The sequence below is a fragment of the Falco punctatus genome (genome assembly GCF_963210335.1).
Source record: "Falco punctatus genome assembly, chromosome: 3".
In the NCBI taxonomy this organism is placed as follows: Eukaryota; Metazoa; Chordata; class Aves; order Falconiformes; family Falconidae; genus Falco; species Falco punctatus.
The window spans coordinates 93,428,179-93,441,595 of record NC_137582.1 but is presented as its reverse complement, the minus strand read 5'-3'; the positions used below and the strand labels follow the sequence as shown (position 1 = coordinate 93,441,595).

General features: G+C 38.4%; 1 protein-coding gene across 4 annotated transcripts in view; it reads right to left on the bottom strand.

The window, feature by feature from the left end:
* The window catches only part of FARS2 (phenylalanyl-tRNA synthetase 2, mitochondrial), a 249,520-nt gene that overhangs the window by 234,280 nt on the left and 1,823 nt on the right, over window positions 1-13,417 (bottom strand). The window lies entirely within an intron of this gene.

Sequence of the window (13,417 nt, the reverse complement as noted above, 5' to 3'; positions counted from 1 at the left end):
CTACCTTGGTATTTATTCCTACTATTCCTGTTTATGCCACTAATACATAAGAAGCCTAGTAGCTTTCATGAACTCTTAAGACTCTAAGTCATTCAGACTCACAACAGGGTCTGCCAGTATTTGCAAAGCAAACTCAGGACACGTACATGGAATCTGTGTCCAGCGTCAACATCCAAAGCCAGGTCTCACCACCGTTCCCCCCTCACCCAAGCAGTATCTCACCTTCATGAATTGCCCCAGCAAAGGTGTTGGGATAGCTCACCTATAAGGTACAACACAGCACAGATTAATGGGATAGAAATCTGGTTGAGGGTAAAAATGTAACAAATGTTCAGATGAGACATTTGGCCATTCTGAACCATGACTGTGCAACAGCTTTACCTACAAACCTGCTGCAAACCTGCCTTTAATGCAGAAAGGTTTCCCATAGCTGCCCCTCAAATTCTCACCAAATGTAAAGGCATCTCCCAACACGAAGCTACATGGCATTACAGAATTAAAAAAAAAAACAAAAAACAAACCCAAAACAAATCCACAACAAAACCCCCACAAAATGATGGGATTACTAGAGATATCTTCAATATGATCCATGATGAAAACGTACTTTATTGGACAACTCAACATTTGACATTACAGAACCTCCTTTTTGCTCTGAGGTGAAGACAACCTATAAAACACGTGCATTTTTAACCCTTAATGTTAAATATAACTTAAGGGTTTTGGGGATATGTTTAAAAAATAGACTTAACAATAGAGTTACAATCTGTTCCCTTTTTTGGCATAAAAATACTTTCAATGACATCAAAATAGATTTGTGTTATGTGTAATAGAAGATGATCAGATACGACGTTATAATTAGCAAGAAGAAAAAAAAAGGTGGGGGTTAGCAGTAAAATGTCTAGCTTTTACATGAAGATTCAGCACTAGGAAAGCGAACTGTGGGTACTTTTGTACTTGCTGTATCGTAGATATATAAATATATTGGTTTATATAATTACCAACTCAGTAGGTAAGACACTGGAAAAGCCAACATACCAGCATTTCCCAAGCTTGCTACTAATTAAATCATATGCATACAGGTTCAATCCAAGGATGATCAAAGTTAATGAAAAAGATTCCCATTTAATTCAATGAGCTGTGGATCAGTTCCAGGCAGCTAGCTGCTACTCCATCCGCTTTCTTCTTTATCAAAAGCATTCCAACAGTGTGAAAATGAAGAGGACTCCATATGAGTCTACAGATTTTGTATCTCCCCTCAGATCTGAGTTTTAAATTAATTATTTGACAGTTGACTACATAAAGTAATCTTTTCTATAAAGCTATATTAGAGGCTACTCCACGTTTTGAAGGAAAACAGACTACTATTATTATTGTTACATCAATAGCCTTAAAAGATTTCAACTATTTTCTTCACATACAGGTTTACCCTCATAATAAATGTATTTATGTGCCACACTGTCCACCACTGCAGCAATATATTGCCATATCTGAGCATGGAAAATGTCAATCCAGTGTATTGGAAATAGAGCACTAAATTTATAGTGCTTCCTAAGATTAACAGAAAGATAATCTGAAGTCAAAGAAATAAAGAATGAATCTTCAGATCTATTTTTAATTGCATTTCAAGTGCAATGTCACAATTGTTGAACAACTTGAGTAAACTGAACATTACATTTATGAAACCTATCTGAACAGCATTTGGTTCAACTCGTTAACAGTGCTTTTACCCATTCTATTTTTCACTAAATGCTTGTATTAAAAACGAGAACTTAATTTCAGCACCTCAAAATTCAGCTCCCACTGCTGCACAGATGCTTAGCTCTCTCTCTAGTCAGGGTTTCAGCAGATGTCTATTCAGATAAGCCTAAAGGCTCTCATTCATTTAAAGCAGAGCTGGACAGGAGTTGCTGTAAAAGCTTTATTTGGGAATCCAATATATGCATCACTGCTACTAATGAACATTGCATAAGAAATTAAATAATAAAAAAATAACCTTTTCTGTTCAAGAATCAAGAGTCAGTTAAATGAAAACTGAAGTTGTCAGTTTTCAACAGGAGAAATAGTGTTTATGTCTAAAACTTGACATTCTGTCTATACAAGGACACAAGCTTAAATGAAAAATGGTGTTCAGTCATAGTTTCAAAACTTGTGTATGCAGTGCTGCCTAGCTGGCCACCTTACACCCTTCCTACCCTAAGACAGATTTCAAGCATTTCTTGTTGGAAAAGGCATTTGCTTTGATCAAATCCATCACATCAAAAAGGTTTGTAGGTATAACCAAAGAGGTCTACTCTTAACAATTCCTTCATGTTCAAGAACCACATTAGAAACAATGGAAAAGGAATGGTGTTACTACAGCCTTTATTACCACACCCCCAGTACCCTTTGCTATAGGTACTTGGAAGCTCACTGGGAACCTTGTGACCAGGGAGTCAGAGCAGCAGGATTTTATTCCTATGCAGTGCAAAAACATCCCTCATGGAGCCCTGAAATCCAGAACTGGAATGTGAAATGATCTCCCAGTCTGCATGCCCCTTCTCACTCAACCCCTGCCTGAAACTAAAGAGATGTGTCAGAAAGTGATGAATGAAATTCCTACCATCTTTCTTCTGCTTTGCCAGAGAAGATTTCTGCAGAGCCACTTTTAGGCATCCAATTAAAAACGATGCTGGCAGGTTTTTTTGACTGGGTCCAGACGTGTAAGAAATGGTTCTAAACTCAGCTCTTGACTGAGTACAGACATAGCTGCAGGATAACACAGCCTATTAGAGTTTAAGATACAATGAGTAAAACCTGACTCCTATAAATTTACCCAGGTGTTAATACTGCTCTTGAAAAACACTGGAGACTTTCTTCTAGTTTAAAGCACTGCTCACACTCCTTAATAAGGGCCCATTATCTCTAAACATGTAAATGGGACCTACAAGTTATACTAAGAAGTAATAATCTACCTTTTTTTTTTTTTTTGCAGAAGCCCCTATTGCTTTGGTATGATTCCTTACCATAGAAGCCATTTTCTGTTGACTGAGTGAAACAGAAATCAATGACCAGATTTATTTTCTTTTTAATTCTTCCATTTATGTGCTAGTGATTTAGACTGTTGTGTTCCCTTACTATTAACAGGATTTAGAAGCGGAAGACCCCTTCATCTCTCAAGAACTATTAACCCAAAGTCTTAGGCTAGAATTGCAAATATCTACTATGTTACAGCAAACAAAATCTGTTTAGAAACTCTGTATCATCATTTACATTCGATCCCAAATCACATGGGTTGCAAATACTAATAAAGAAGGAAAAAATAAAAAGTCTAGGAAAAAGCAGATAGCCTACACAGAGTGCAGTATTGATGAGCATGTTGTAAAAGGAAAAAAAGACAACCCACCGCAGAAGTTTCTAAATGACACTGTTCATTCCAACCCATTTAACCTACACAAAATGCCGAATGCACATGAACAGCAGGATTTGCAAACAATACAGACAGCTCTGCCAGCAAGTCTCATACAATCACAGTATCAGTCCCAATACAGTTAGCCTCACAGCAATACAAATTTCAGAAGGTAAAACAAAAATGAAGATAGCACTGCTAAACATTTCCAGTTTGGTTTCCTTTAGCCTGGCCTTTTTAGCAAATTTATTATATATACGTATTTATTTTTTAACTAACTCCGGTGTTATTTCCTTGATTCCAGCACTAAAGTTTACCACAGGTGGATGGATAATGTATTTCTCAAAAATCCCACATGATTTTATCAAGCCTGTGTGCTGCCTCAGTCTCCCAACACACTGTTGGGCTGCAAGATGAAAAACTACTCTTTTCAGAACAAGTGTACTCAAGAAGACTTATAACAATTAACTGCCTAGCCAACCTCCATTAACAAGCTTTAAAATATCACTTTGTATGTTTTACAGATGTGAATGTACACAGATTACCAAAAGACAGAAAACACAATCTACAAATATTCTACTTATATTATGAAAAAATTTCTGTAACTGTTGCTAAAGTGCATTAACTATGTTTAAAGCTTATGGGTAAAAAAAAGTGAAAGTATTTTTATAAAAAAATACTAAACTGCAACAAGTGATACTGTGTTATATACAATACTGCTGAGAAATACTCATGTGAAATTTTATAATAAACCCCCTCAATTTAAAGTTCTGCCTATTCGAATAAATACAAGTCAAATTTGAAAACGGATTTGTTTTTTCCCCGATACAGCTGTGCTCTGGTTCAGTTCAAGTTTACAGCTTGGATTAATTCATACATATTCAGGCACACCTACCTCGTCACACTGTATTTGAACACTACTACCTTCACAGTGTTCAAGAGGTGCGGACATCTCCTATAACTTGTTAAAGGACTAGTTCCATGATACTCTGTAGCAAGCAAAGCAAGGAAGTACACCTTAAAATATGTTTAAATTGTGTTTCTGTCCAGTCCTGCTACCACAAGATAAAAAAAAAAAAAAAGTTTGAGAGTATTACAGTAACAAGAACAAGACTACTATCACTAACTTCTTTGTCATTAATGTTGGAAAATAGGATATATATGAGTCCAGGGCTCACAGCATCCTTAGGATACTGGGCTCCCAAGCAGCTTCATGCTTTATTATCTTTAATGTTACCATATAGTATATCATAGAATCGTATCTCCTATAAGGCTTGCTAATGTCAATATCCTAATTCCAGATAAAGCACAGCACAAAGAACAAAATAAAACCTTTGTTTGAAAGGCCTTGAGGAAGCCATATATTTTAATTATGTCAAGAGAACCCTTCCATGGCACCAGATACTTTAAAGTCACACTTCCCTCCAGAGCAAGCCTCAGTGAAAGAAAATGTAGATAGAAAATTTAGAAAGAAAACTTAGATAGAGCTTAGGAAATCACGTCTCAAACTATGGCACAGAGAGGATTTCTCCATCCAGTCCTTAGATAACAAAAGGCAATACCCCCTCATCTTGTATTTTGAGGCAAGATATACACATTAACTGGGAGGAAGAAGGTATACAAGTTAGGAGGAGAAAGAAAATAATAATAAGAAAAAATCAAATCTTTATTATTCATGAAAAATAACGTGTTATAATAGCTCAAGGTCATATATGACAAACCAATCTTCAGTTAATGCCATGTCCATTACACACGGCGAGAATCAAAATTTAAACATAATAATTGTTCTTATTTTTTCTTTAAAACCATTTGTAGAATTGATCTTTCAGCATGTTGCAAACTGTGAGTTCCATACAGGCCCAGCAGGCTCTGTCACTCAGGGTATGGAATGAGAGCAGTCAGGGGACACTGGGGTCAAGTGAATTCCTACTATTAGGTGAGGAAACAGGATTTGGTAGAATGTGCAATATGTCTTAAATGGCGTTTATAATTTAAAAAACAAACAAACATAGGGAGTCTGATAAAAGAAACTAGAATAAACATGATGTTCCTACATACTTAGCTCAAGTTTTCATCTATCCAGCAGAGTTTCTGCTTGTAGAATTAATATAATACTAAGAATATAACCTCCCACAAGAAAATGTTGACAAAATGGCAGTATCACAATAAGATACATTGGGAGTGGAAGTGGGGGGGGGAATAAGAATCACAATCTATGCACAGAGGGAGAGGGACAGAAAGGAAAACAGAAAAAGCTAACCTTCATCAAACAACATCTTTATCTGTTCAGAACAACTTGCTTCCATAAAACTTGAAAAAGCTATTGTGCCAACATAAAAAGCAAGTAGATTTCTAAGTTCAACAAAGCTATACAAAGCTGATATTTAATTAGCTCCTCATTATCTGATAATTTTACATGTGCAATACCATATCTGTCCATTTTAGAATATTATCTTCCAAAGGGAAGAGCTGGTATAATGAACTATGCAATTTTTCACCCTGAAATTAATTAGTGTAATAAAATCAAAGTTTAAACAAGTGGTTCAAAGAAAGCTACGTTTACAGCCAAAATAAGTAAGAAGACAATAAAAGTTATGTTAATACACTCAAAAATAAGAACACTCTCAATGAAGGTCTTGAACACTGTCTTGAACAGCAAACCAATTTTGAAATCATACACAAAAAAAATTAAGATACACCATTAAGTCTCTGTAATAACCCTGATAATTTGCTCTGTTTATCCGTTTTTCTCCGTTTTAGATGTAGCACACATACTTCACCAGGAATCATTTCCAAAAAAAACCCAAAACAAAACAAACCCAAGACAAAAGTTAAACAATTATGAAAGTCACCTGCATAACAATAAATAAAAGGAAACAAAGAATGTATAGTGCCACAAGAAAAAAAACCAGCCAACCTGATCTTGGGCAAAACTGATCCTAGGCTACATAAGCATACCTGAAAAAGCTGATCACAGAAATACAAGGAGATACTTAATTCAGGACTTCAGACAGATGAACTTTCAAATCTTCCCAGAACAGTACTTAAAACTATTTCTTCCCTCATTCCTCTCGTGTCTTTCTGCAGAAAGTGAAACCCATCCCTATAGGAAAGCTGGAAGCTCCATTTCATAGGTTTGCATCCCCACCTTAATCCACCCTCATCCACAGTTTAAGCTAAGCCACAAAACTTTATGAAGAGCCATGAACACCCATTGCCTTTAGCTTATTCTGCTACAGGGACAGGAACCTAACAGACTGGAAGGTTAATGGCAGGGTTTGTAAGGCCATTAACTATTCTCTCCAAAGAGCTCACTGGCATTCATCAGAGCATCCTATGCTGGATTCTAATTTGTTTCAATTGAAAGTGATTGGTAAAGTAAAGAGAACCTAATTCTGCCACCTGTTCTCACACTAAACAGTAACGTAACTGCTTAGGTAGCTGGACAGATTTCAAAGGGATTATATACAAAGATATGGATATACTCCCATATAAAGGTGCTAGAATTTGTCCTTCAGAAGATTATCATCTTCCACCTATATACCTATTATTATTACCTACCTACCTTTATATCTCAAGTCTCATTATTTTCTTCATGTGAATGAGAAAACACATGAATTCTATCTGGAAAGCAAAGTCAGTTAGCACACCTGGTTTGCACACGTCTAACAGTTGCTGAAGATGAACAGATATTTTATTATTAAAATGGGAAGGACTAAAAACTTGTTACAACCTCAAAAGGCAGGCAGTGCTGGTGTCAAAGATAGATTCAGAAAACTAAATTTATTTGTAATTACATGCCCACAAGCAGACATAATTCTCAGCTCTGCTGCCTTTGCCCATTACCTTCAGTCAGTGCTTTTGTTTCTTCTCTTCAGGCACTGGCTGAAAGACAAATTTTGGTACAGCCACCCCAGATATAAAAAAAATGAAATGTAAATAAAATAAAAACAAAGTTCTGTCTACAAGTGTGAAGACAAGTAAGAAAATTCAAGGGCAGGAAGGAGGTTCTGGGAAACACAGTCCTGTCAGCCTGACCTCAGTGCCAGGAAGGTTATGGAGCAGCTCATCCTGAGTGCCATCACATGGCACGTGCAGGACAACAGGAGGATCAGGCTCAGCCAGCGGGGGTTTGTGAAAGGCAGGTCCTGCTTCATGAACCTGATCTCCTGACAAGAGGACCTGCCTAGTGAATGAGGAAAGGCTGTGGATGTTGTCTGCCTGGACCTTAGTAAAGCCTTTGACACTGTCTCCCACAGCATCTCCTGGAGACTGGCTGCTGGTGGCTGGGACAGGTGTGCTCTAGGCAGGGTGAACAGCTGCTGGATGGTCGAGCCCCAAGTGTGGTGGTGAATGGAGTTACCTCCAGCTGGCAGCCGGTCACAGGTGGTGTTCCCAGGGCTCAGTGCTGGGGCCAGCTCTGTTTAATAACTTTATTGACAGTCTGCTCCAGGGGATCAAGTGCACCCAGTCAGTTTGCTGATGACACCAAGCTGGGGGGGAGTGCTGATCTGCTGGAGGGCAGGAGGCTCTGCAGAGGGATCTGGGCAGGCTGGACCGATGGGCCGAGGCCAGTGGTGTGAGGTTCAACCAGGCTCAGTGCTGGGTCCTGCACGTGGGTCACACCAGCCCCACGCAGCGCTGGGGGCAGAGTGGCTGAAAGCCGCCTGGTGGGAAAGGGCCTGGGGGTGCTGGCTGACAGGCGGCTGGGCATGAGCCGGAGTGTGCCCAGGTGGCCAAGGAGGCCAACAGCACCCTGGCTTGTATCCAAACGGTGTGGCCAGCAGGACAAGGGCAGTGATTGTCCCCTGTGCTCGGCACTGGTGAGGCTGCTTCTTGAACACTGTGTTCAGATTTGGGCCCCTCAGTGCAACAAAGACTTTGAGGTGCAACGGAGCTGGGGAAGGGGCTGGAGCACAAGTCCTGTGAGGGGAAGCTGAGGGAACTGGGGGTGTTTAGTCTGGAGAGGAGGAGGCTGAGGGTAGACCTTATTCTCTCTACAGCTGCCTGAAAGGAGGCTGTAGGCATGGGGGTGTTGGTGTCTTCTCCCAGGTAACAAGTGGCGGGCAAGAGGAAACAGTTCAACTTGCACCAGGGGATGTTTAGGTTGGATATTGGGAAAAATTTCTTCACTGAAAGGGTGGTGAAGCATTGGAACAGACTGCCCAGGGAGGTGGTAGAATCACCACCCCTGAAGATATTTAAGATAACGCATAGATGCAGTGCTTAGGGACATGTTTTAGTGATGGACTTGGCAGTCCTGGGTTAATGGTTGGACTTGATGATCTCAAAGGTCTTTTCCAGCCTAAATGATTTTATGAAATATTGACAACTCCCCTTAAAAATGCATCAAGAGCATAATACATTTAGAAACATGCCCCTAATCCAGTACCATTAATGCTGGCCAGAGCTCTGGGGACATAAAATTGATAGTATACAAGATGAAAAATCAAAAATGTCAAGGATCACTCAAAATTAAGTTATCAAACTCTAACATTACTACGACTCACTAATATGGGTATATCATTTTCCTCATTTCAATGAAAATGTTGCTCCAGTTTCTTTTCTTCTCCAGAAATACTCTCTTTAGATTTCTTTGTTTCAGCTTCATATTTAAACTCTTGGGTGGTTTTTTTCTGGACCAAAAGTCCAACCTACCTGAACAAAAAGTCATATAAATGCATAGCATCATATAAAATGAAAATGCTTTACAACTAGGAAATTATATTCCCCCTCCCCTCATCACAGTCAGAAAACTAAACAGATAGCCTGCTTACAATCCACTTAATCCTTGCTGCTTTACACATCCATTGTAAACCAGTTTTCTTAACCTTTCTTTCCCTAAAAAAATAAAAAAAATCTGTGACCTCCACATGTCCCATTTTATTTTATCTTGGAAAAGGTGTTTTCTTACATCAGCTCCACTTCACCTTACAGCAACGTGATACTTCTACCCTCACTGATACTCTGTTCTAGGAACTGCTTTCAGGAAATAATCACACAAGATGTATTTATAACAAAATGCTTAGTGAAGTGGATTTTCAGGGAAGGACTTAAACCACAGCTCATGACTTCAGTGGAGCTAACCCCTAGTATTGTCTGACAAGGGAGCCCATGCCCACAATGTGGTGAGTAGGAAAAGAACTGGGATGCACCCAAGCAACAGGCTGCCTTTGATTTCTCATACCTGGGAAAACCAGGGTAACCAGACAAAAACCCACAGCACCGTTGGCTGTGCACAAATCCCCAAAGCTGCAAGATTGAGAATCTGGGATGAATAGCATGACCCTTACCACCATGACAAACTACACACATGCTTTTATACATATCCATATGCACATTCATATATGACAAAAATAAACTCAAGAGAAGAAAAAACTTAGCTCTAGCAGGACATCTCAGATGCAATTATGATCGTGAAATAAAGGTTGACAGTACCATTTGTAACCAACCTGGCAAAATGGAAATAACAAGTCTACAAAAGACACAAGGGTGGCTACCAAGAGATTCTCAGTTGCTCTTAAACAAAATATCAGTCCTTGTTTAACAGCTAAGTTTGCTTTCTAAGCTAAAATATTCAATATCCACTAAAATGAAGAAAAACAAAAAAATCAAAATAACTAAATGTTAGAGAGGCTAGGTGACAGCTATTGAGAAATATGATGACAGTGTAAATCACAGAGGAGGGAGAGGAATTACACAGCATGACTAAGGGGCAGAAATTACAGAGCTGGAGAAACTTTGGGAAGAGTGTGGCATAGGCTGACCATCAAAAAACATTTAGCAGCAAGATACAACATACAGTAGAATATTTTTTCCCCACAGAAAGGAAAGTTATTTAAGACTAAAATAGATAAAAACACTACAAAGTGCACCAAAGAAAGCATTTCTGAATTGATGAAGTCATGGATGAGAACACTTAATAAAGCCTGTCTTTCCTGCTTCTCATGATTAGGTTTCTGAGTAAAATTTAAGTATAACAAACAACCACACAGTGAAAATATGTTCATTTCTTGTTGGGTTCTTGTCTTGAAAAATAACTTGGATTTCCATCAGCATTAAGGTTAGAAGTGTCATTTGCATTTAATGCAACCATTACACACCAAACTACTTAAGCATCATTCATAATTTTAATCCCCTATTACTTATTCTCTTGCCTACTGCTGTAACATGGAATTATCCTTTTAATTCTGAACTTTTTTGTAGCATTTTTATTTCAGGCATTTCAAAGTACTGTACCAACACATGTGCAGTATCAACGTCTTTCAAAATTGATACGGTATATATATCAACATTTCTTGTCATTGATCCAGAAGTTACCCCACAACTGCTGAACTTAATTGTCCAGCTTCTTAGCATGATATATAATTAGCAGGGAACATAATGCCTATGAAGTCCTCCAGTGTTGCACATGGCTGCAGAAAATTAGAGAATTAAAACTGAGGGCAACAACAACAAAAAAATGCATTGTTTCTTTCAATTTGATGTCTGTAGCATGAGAGATCATAAACCAGCAAAGGAACGCCAACAGTTTTCCCCTTACATGACCAAGTATTACAACAGAAACCACCATGGTTTGGTGGGGGGGGTTTGTGTGGTTTTTTGGGTTTTTTTTGGGGGGGGTATTGTTTTTTGGTTTTTTTCCTATTACTACCATTCTTACAATCTTACTTTAAACAATACACAACATTCTGCAATTCAGTTCAGAAAGAGATGGGGTAACTCACAAAAAGTGACTAAGAGAGTTCTGTCCCGGTTTTTTCTTCCCTCTGATCTCTTAGGTAGAATTTTCCAAAACGCACAAATAATTCAGGAGCACAGCTGAATTGAAAAACAGAAGTTTCTCCTCCTGATTAAAATGTTCTTTTCTACAGGGAAACCAAATAAATATATATTTCTAAAAAAAAGCAGAGTTATTCAAGGCCTCCTTTTGATCCTGTGGAAGTCATACTATAGGGAATGGTTCAATTATAGTTTGTTACATTTGTGACTAAGAACCCAACATTCTTGTGATTAATAGTCCTTATTTTAAAGGTCCTTCTCTACACTGGGTAGACTCTAATTGCATACAATGCTGTCCATCAAGAACTAGAACAGAAGAGAGAGAAACTACACCACAGCAGCAGGGAAAAGTTAGCACGTTTTCACAAACAAAAAAATTAAAAGAAATTATAGTATCACAAGAATCAAATATCATTTTGACCTCCAAAGAAAAATAATGAACATGAACGGCAGTGTACCAGGAAAGCACATGCTCTCTTTAAGTGCTGAGTGCCATATCATAAAGCTGAAATAGCGTACCACAAGGAACAATTCAGCAGCGTATGACAAAACATCCAATATATACTGGAGAATAACAGCTGTTTCCTTTCACACCAGTCCACAGTTTCTGCAGGTATTTAATCCAAATTCCTCCCCCTCATTTTTATTTTTTTTTAGCAGCTACATATTTAAAATATTAGTAACTATTCAGATAGTGATATTACATAATTATCAAATGACATATCATTATCAAAGTCCTTATTTACCCCAAGAAATGCAGAAAGGCAAGGCACAGGCCACTCTCCTTCCTCAGACCAAATGCCAAAAGCAGACTTCCGTACAAATGAACATCCACCAGCCCCCTTCAACAACGATTATATGTTATTACTGCAGGTAAGGAAACCATCTCCATAAAATGTAGTAATAAAACAGCACTGAGTTTTAAACCAGAGAAGTTTGGGAGGGGTGAAATCATCCCATGTCTTGATTGGTCCTAGCTTGGTATCTTAAGTTAAATTCAGGTGTGGATTCTTCCTTAGGAATGAGGAGGCAGTTAATGAAATGATCATCACTGCTTCCCCACACATGGGCTCCATCATCACAGGATAACAGTGGTCATTTGGGCTGTGTCAGTCCTTCAAATTCTCTGCAGGCTTGTAGTGATGCACTTAAACAGAAGTCTAGCAGAAACACATGTACCCCAGTCACAGCAGAGGCAATGTCCACCTACTGCAGAATGACAGGACTTCTGAGACCAAATCCATTGTTTCCAAGAAAATGCAGTAACAAAATACACTAAAAAATAAATTTTGCCAGTCAATAGCACCAATCCAACTGCACAAACAGGACAAGTTTCTGCTAAAATTTGTTCTTCCTTCCCTGAGTGTAATAAAGGTTAATCCAAAAAAAGGGAGACAAGAGCAAGGACTTTTTCCTTTGTTATGTTTACTTTGCATTTGATAGTACATTACATGTGCTTATTCTAAACATAAGAGGTTCCCGTGCTTCTTTAAGAGAAAAGCTATGGTTATCTAACAAAAATAATAATTTAAAAAAAGTATCACAACAACCGTCAGGGGGATTTAGGAACAAGACTAGCAACTGAGGCTACTTCAAAATAATTCGTAATTACCGAGCAAATATTAAATCAGTAGTGTTCTTGTAAACAAAGTTTGCTTAATCCCTTTTTCTTTCTTCCAAATTACTCACTCATCATTTAGAGCTGAAGACTCAAGCATCAAAACTATTTCTCACAGTAACAGAGAGGGCTGTTGTAAAATTAGATAGAATAACTGCCACACTCATCAACAGAATGATTTTATGTAACTTCACTGAACTCTCAAAGCTAGGTTTTGCTCTGTACATGATGAATCCGTATCTTTCAAGCTGTCTGAAGCTCATGAGCAAAACAAAGGGCAGGGTTGCCGCTGCTGCTTTCAAGGAAGATGATAAATCTGCAGACACAAACCAAGAGTTCAGCCTTAACATGTATTAAGTGCCCCAGCCACCAACAGCTGCTAAGATAGGGGAGCACAGTACCTCAGACCGACTCCACTTCCTGTGTGGCAATCTGCATCAACAATATCGCTTGGGCTACAAGGAGAATTTGTTTGGCTCCACAGGCAACTGAAGAGCATGCCTACTTTGTATTTTCCTATTTTGGCTTTCTGACTGCCAAAAGCTAGCCCAAAACACGTGTTTTGTAACATACAAGGGAAGGCCTCAAAAGCATGACACTTACTGTTTCAGTTGCTTACATTTTTCTACAAA